The 7,438-nt window shown below is 37.1% G+C and overlaps 1 long non-coding RNA gene across 1 annotated transcript; it reads right to left on the bottom strand.

The window, feature by feature from the left end:
• Positions 1–217: 217 nt before the first annotated feature.
• LOC119799125 lies at positions 218–6,720 on the bottom strand. Its single transcript, XR_005282812.1, has 2 exons — positions 6,265–6,720; positions 218–381 (listed from the first exon to the last, which is right to left on the bottom strand). It is a non-coding gene; the product is annotated as an uncharacterized LOC119799125 (long non-coding RNA).
• Positions 6,721–7,438: the final 718 nt, after the last annotated feature.

Below are 7,438 nucleotides of genomic sequence, written 5' to 3'. Positions count from 1 at the left end.
TGTTTTCAGAGTAACAAAGCATAATCAGAATTTAAATGTACACAGTCTGTATACGCCGATGGTCCACCTCCCAGAACACTGATTTCATGTGGTGCTAGAGAATGGGTAGAAACATCTACGCAGCCAAATGAAATCAGCTTCTGAGTGCAGATTGTTGGAAAACAACCTTTCACTCTGACACAAAACCATGTAAAAAGAAACACAATCCACACAGTGATGCTGTTGATCCAGATGTGCAGTAAACCTGCAAGGCTTTTTATTTGGAGTGTTGCTCAATTCTGCCGATGAACACCAGGGGGAGCTATTTGAACCAGAGCTGACTGGAGGAGACATAACATGGGCCACCTCAGCAGGGCTCCACCTGCCTGGACCAACATGCCTCTGCAAGAAAAAAAATACTACATTTCAACCAGAATCATGTTTGCAATCATGCCTAAAAACATTCATTTGTTTTCACTTTAAATGAAGAAGGTAAGAAATGATTAATGAGGGAATTTACATGGTTTACACATACGAAGAATAACAGTCATTTTATTCCTCTGAGTGGAGGTGGATCTTGCAGCCTGGATTTGATTTAGATCTCTTTTTTTCTTGCCAAGGCAACCATTTTTATTGCTTACGGTAAAGATAGCCATCAGTGGGTTTATAGGTGCTTCTCTAAATTTTCACAAGCAGGAAATGTATAAGGTGGGAAGGTGATAGAAGCAAAAATTAACTGAGCTATAACCAGAGGCATAGCCAGAAGATTTTTATAAGGGTGGCCAGGCAATAACCAATGTACACTGTGGGGTGGTCGAAAGTGGATAGAGGCAAGAACCTCAGGGTCATTGTATCTCTTAAGGCTGATTTATACTTCGAAACTAGGTCGTCTGCGTAGGTGTCGCAGTGAACAAAAAGACGTCCCGGCCCCCTCCACAGACGCTCCGCTGCACCTCTACCAGATTGTGACTGACTTCAGACAGTGTCGCAGACAGGAGGCCCGTTTTTTTGTGTGTTTATGACCGAAATTGCAGAAAACAACTCGTGAAGTTGGACCAGCTAGAAGATCGAGGTGCACAAGAACGCTGGGACCCTTTTTCCACCTGGATCCCCGCTCTTTTTTGCTATCATGTCCCTCTGTTGTCGGACTAAACTCGCCCCCAGTTCCTCACCGCCTCGGCCGTATCTAGACCCACAGCTTAAAGCGCAGACCACGCTTCAATACTGGGCATAAATAAAAAATGTCTGTGTCAAGCTTACTGCGACACACTGCTGCAGGAGTATAACCAGCCATCTATACTATATCCGTTGCTATATCCTTTGCAGGTGATGAAGCAGACTGGAGACATTTTATCATTGTCTCCCTTTTATCTCCTCTTTCTTTTGTCTTTTCTCCCTTTTCCTGTTTTTCCTTTCCTGTTCTACTTACATTGCAGTTTCCATATAATCTGTAATACTTACTGCATGATTATAATAAAGCTATTTATATGCATAAATCAAGCAGAACACTATGGCGATAGCCGTGCTGCTCCAATTGTGAAAGCAAAATCTGTTGGGCTCTTTTTTGGCATCAAGACAATTATTCTTATTGCCACATTGCCAAACAGGACACTGTTAAAAAAAAAAAGAAAAAAAAAACTCAGGGCCAGTCTACACTGTTCCAATAGGAAAAGTAACAAGCAAAACATCCACATTTTCTAAATAAAGACAAAATATACTTTCCTTCAGCCTTTGCTAAAAAACAGACGTACATATTTAAATATCCATGCTTTCTGGATAAAAGGTATAGTGGATAAAATTCTTTCAGGTTAGATTTCTGGGGCGAACATCTTTTCCATCGACATTACTTTCCTATTTTTATCGATAATCATTCTGCATAAAATTGATATTTATAATTACAAATATCGATATTGATCATTTAATACGGTTTTATTAAAATAGTTATTTATCTATGATTTCACCGAAGACTCCTAAATGTCTTGCAGAAACATCATTTTATTTTTATCATTTTACCCCATAAATGACACAAAATGTAGTTCTGAAAAGAGCATGAATTCTGTACTTATCTTTAATGTTATTATACGGATGTGCACCAATTAACTACCAAAATGGTAGGGGTGGCCAGAGGGGCGGCCAATGATTGGCCAAGGGTGGCCATGTCCACCCCTGGCCCCCCATCTAGCTCCGCCCCTGGCTATAACTGAAAATGCAGAATAAGCTTCTAAAAACACTTGTTTTTGTGGCTGACTGTGTTTGAGACACATCCTGTACTTGGTTTATGTTAGTGAGATTTCAAAAGAAGATACTGAGACTCTGCGACAACACATTATGAATATTCGAAAGTAATAATATGCTTGATTTCATCATGACATAATACTGATATCTCGCTATAGCCTCTGTGTGAGATAAATGTGGTTCCTCATCCTGTCCTGTTCATTTTAACTCCTGTGAATGTTCCAATATTTGTTCTGACTGTGGGTTCAGCCATATTTAGGTTTGTAGCAACATTGAAGTCCAATACAATTCATATTGTTTGGAAATGAAAAATAATAAAATAGTAATGCAATGTTTAAGTAATATCAGTTTTCAAATAAAAAAAAGACCCATAAATGTTTTATATTTCTATGTTGTGATTTCCTGTTTGATTTAGATCAGCACAAATCCTTAAACATTAGACAAACAGAAAGTTGCAAATTACTGCTTAGATGCTACTGAACACACTGAAATTATATATAAAAAAACAAATTTTATAGCAATTAATGGATGTGCCTGTTTAGAAAATAAGCACCACTGATTGTTATTTATTGAAATAGTTTTTTGCAACAAAAAGAACTGAAATCTGAGAATTTGTCTTTCTCAGGCTGTTTATGTTGTTTTTTTTTTTCAGTGAGGCAATGAAACTAATTTATAAGGTGCATTCATACCAACGGTTTTATTTTTATTCATGGAATTTTACAAGGAACCAAATAAAATAAGTAAAGATAGTACAGCAGACAGGGTCATGTTTTTCTACATTAAACTAATTTCTAAGTTGTTGGAAATTTGTATTATATTATATTTTATGATTGAAAATAAATTAAAACCTACATTACTTCTGTTAATGAATCTACTGTCTAATTTAACAGGTATGAATTCTGAATCATTATCCAGTGTAACATTTGTCTGTTTTTTTATTTTATTTTCTTGCCTTTGAGTATGTTTTTCCCAGATGTTCAGTGGTACTGTTACCCTGGCAATTAGTGTAATTTGATAATTATTAACAGGTTTACGTTTTCTATTAATGATATATTTATCAGTTTCTGTTCTATAGATTTCCATTTGGCAGCTTTGCCTTTTATCTGTCCAATATCTTTTCTCTTGTGTCATCAGCTGGTTGACACAGGTAGTGGTGAGTCAGCTGGTCGTCATCCGGACAGGAACAGCAGAGGTCACTAAAGCTTCATGCAGAGTGAGATCAGCATGGAGTTATTCCTGGAAGGAGGGGGGACTGAGAAATTATTATCTGATAACGTATTTCTTTTTGTTAGGATGGTTTTGTGTGCATCAGCTGACTCATGGTGACACGTGGGCAGCAAACGCACCTACACACACTGACATATGGTCACTCTGAAGAGGAAACAAGTTCCTGTGGTAGACATGGTTTTCTCTGGAAGACACAGGGTCCTCAGAAGTGTGTGCAACGAGTATGGTCTATATTTAAGACCCTTCACTGCCAGATGCTATGTATAGCTGAAGTGCCAGTAGGACCCCATCAGTTTATAGATCCTTCAAGTGTAATGTTTAGAAATAATTTCAGATTCTGAAAGACAGAAGATATTCTGGCTCCAGCTTGAAGTGCCTATTTATTCTAACTAGTCTATGATCATCTCAGGACTCTGGTTAGAAGAAAGATGCCTTGTCCTTTAAAGATACTTTTATTTCCTCCGCCAAGAAGCTACAACATAAATTGAAACGTTGTGGACAGATTTTTAGGGAACAGGGTCTAGATTATAATCTGGATACAGGATAAAAAAAAAAAAAGATTCTCTAACATTGTAAGATAGGGATATTTGGCAGAAGAAGCAGTTCCCCACTAAACCAGAGGGTGGCAGCAGAGATTATCGACAGCCTCAGCATCAGACTCAAAAAGTCAGAAGGTATTCTACTGAAGACAAAAACACTAGGAAATAGATTGTTGTTGGTTTGTTAGCTGGATCAATTGAAAATGTGTGAACACATTTTATGGAGGAGCTGAATGGTGGAGCAGTTTGTAGCACTGTTTTCTTGAAGCTAGGAGGTTCTTGGTTTGATTCCCAGGGTTTTTCTGCATGGAGTTTGCATGGTCTCCCGTGATTGCATGGGTTCTTTCAGGGTACTCTGGCTTTATCCCACAGTCCAAGAACATGACTGTTATGTTAATTGGCAGCTCTAAATTGTCCTTAGGTGTGAGTTTGCATGGTCTATGTCTGTGTATTTTTCCTTTTCTTTTCTTTTCTTTCTTTTTTTTATTTATGTATTTTTTTTTATTTTATTTATTTATTTATTTTTACCAGAGGTGCACCTCGATTCAAAGAACAATTCATAAAAATTTGGTAATGATCCAAATACTTTGGGAGTCTGAGCTATTAGTTTGAGTCACACTTTGGGGTAAAATTTGCTGCTTAGCAGAGGTCTGCGCTCTCTGGGTGCTTGTCTTGTAAAGAATCATTTAAAAGAGTTTTCTGCATCTTTTGCTCTTACAACATCATTTTGTGTTTATAACAAATTCACAATATTATGTGACGCTAAACTTCTGGACAGATAATTATGAGACTAGTAGTTAATTGCATAGAAACCAGTTCATTCATTCATCCCGCTCAACACTGCCACCTGCTGGACATTAGTGTAAGTTCAGAAAACAATTAGTTTTTAACCCTCAAAAACCTCTAACACTTGCTATACCTTCTACAATATGACAAAGATACATTTAAAAAGGTTAAGACAAGGATTACTTTTTAGAACGTTAAACTGGAAACCGTGCATCATTTCCACATTGTGACTACATCATTTCAGAAAACGCTTCAACTTCATTAACTGGGACTTTACCGTAATTGACTTTACAGTTGACTTTACAAATATTTCCTTTGATTTTATAATATTGTTACTTTGAGCTAGTCAGATGAAATTAACAGATCAAGCTGATCAAAATGTTGAGAGTAACTATTAAATGGTGAAAGGTTTTTAAGAAATGACATGTGCACCTTCTGTTAATAAGAGTTGACGTGACAAGTGAATTTCTCCATTGTGAGATCAATAAAGTTCTATTCTATTCTACTCTATTCTATATATATATATATATATATATATATATATATATATATATATATATATATATATATATATATATATATATATATATATATATATATATATAGATAGTAAAAGCTTAACACTGACTGTTAAATAAGAATATTTGTTTAAGCAAGAGAATGAATACACATCTATATATATATATATATATATGGGTAGTATAGGGGTCATTCAACTGGTCCCCTTATGGTAAAGTTCTGTAGGGGTTAGGATTAAGACTAAGGTATGAATTATTCAGTTTAGGTTAGGGTTAAGGTTAGGTACATGTTGGTAATAGTTAGGGTTAGGGAAAGAGTCTGGGTTAGGATATATAAAATGAATACAAGTCAATGAAATGTCCCCATATATCATGAAAACAAAGCAGTGTGTGTTTGTGTGTGTGTGTGTGTGTGTGCGTGTGTGTGTGTGTGGGGGGGGGGGGCATTGAGGGGAAGCACATAAATACATGGGATTAGTTATGCCAAGAAACTCAAAAGTATTTTAATTTGCTGCTAAAAGATGATTAACTGGGGAATTTCATGGAGCTGCTGGTAAATCATTTATTAGTCTGGACCCTTTATTGCCTTGCCTGAAATCAGCAGTGAGGCAGAAGAAAATAAAGCTTTTATCTCACATGAGGCTGATATGAAAAGGATGTTTTTTTTTCTGTAGCTATTTCTGTCTTCAGTAATGCTGGACAGCCTCCAGTCGTGTTTTCTTTAACACAAAAGTCTTCACTGCATTTATAAACAACTAAATAGTTGACAGATAAAGCAGTTAGTGAAGTATTGTTATGTCTTTGTTTAATTAAAGATAAGAGTTATTAATGTGAAATGAAAGGGGAAAACTTTCCTCCTCTGATCATCCAAAGCTTTCTGATAGCCCAAAAGTGTTTGTTCAAAACATTTAAACACATGTTAAGATGTAAATACTCAAATAAATAAAAAAGAAACTCTTCAATGAATAAAAAGGACTAACCTGTTGCATGTGATGCATCACCTGTCCCCACTTGAATGTCCAAACCAGTATTCCTGCTCCAAGCACTGAGGGATCCTACATGGTTTGAGCCTCAAGCTTTCCTCCATCCGGACGCGCATCAAGCCAAGCAGCAGCTGGGAGGTAATGAGGAGCTCAGCCTTCTGCCTTGTTTCTCTCTCTGCTGTCTACAGCCAGAGTGAGCTTTTCATTTGCTACAGTCATTACCATAACTATGAGTCACTGTGGGCTGAGGTAAACACACAGGGACACACGAATATGCAGATCCTCTAGATCTCAGATTTTAATGTTGCTCACTTATTTCCTCACACACTTTACGCACCATGACAAAGCATATTTTAGGTGAACGCCTCCACACCATGACTGCTTTACACGCCCTGATCAGTGCTTTAGTTTGGCTCCATGGAGGAAATGTTGCTGTGTTAATCAGAAAGAACAGCAGAACTCCTTCCCTGTGAGCAAACCACACACTCTGGGGAAATTCCCAGGCTGAGAGGGAAAAGGAAGGATGAAATAGCATCCATATGGAGGAGGCAGGTGAAAGGGCACAGTCACGGAACTGGAATCTCAGCCTGCATTGCAGAGTGACGGGAAATTCAATAAATGTGTGTCTCTGCTGAGGAGGATAGGAAGGGACAGCCCCCCCCCCAAAAAAGAAGCACGTGGTTGTTTTCCCAGAAATCCGTTCCTGTGTGGTGAGTCGTCTGACCGGACGATGACTCCTCCTTTGAACAGTAGAGGCGAGGAAGGCTGAGTCATGTCAACTTCTTACTATGATCGCTTCACTTCCTCTGCATCGTTTGGAGAAACATCCCTTAAAGCATCAGCTTGAATCTGCCCTCACTCTTCTTTCACTTCTCATAACAAATGAACTTCATTCATCTTTCAGTTTCTCTATGAATCCTTTTGATCCGGATTACCAGAAGATGTAAAGATAAGAGAGGCTGATGTTTTTTTCTATAGAGTAAAATTTGTCCCATTATTGTTGCTAAAAAAGTTTTGCTTTATGAAATACAGAAAAAGCAATCTAAATATAACATTTTAAAAAAATTATTAAACAAAGAAGGATTAAAAGAGCAAATTAGCTTATTTTCTCAGATTTTTGCTTTTCAAAATTATGTGTTTTTTAATTAGTTTTCATAATATATTTTTTTAA

The sequence above is a fragment of the Cyprinodon tularosa genome, unplaced genomic scaffold (genome assembly GCF_016077235.1).
Source record: "Cyprinodon tularosa strain WSP-4 unplaced genomic scaffold, ASM1607723v1 ctg65, whole genome shotgun sequence".
Taxonomy (NCBI): Eukaryota; Metazoa; Chordata; class Actinopteri; order Cyprinodontiformes; family Cyprinodontidae; genus Cyprinodon; species Cyprinodon tularosa.
The sequence above is the reverse complement of the archived record's forward strand: the minus strand, read 5'-3'. Positions and strand labels throughout refer to the sequence as shown.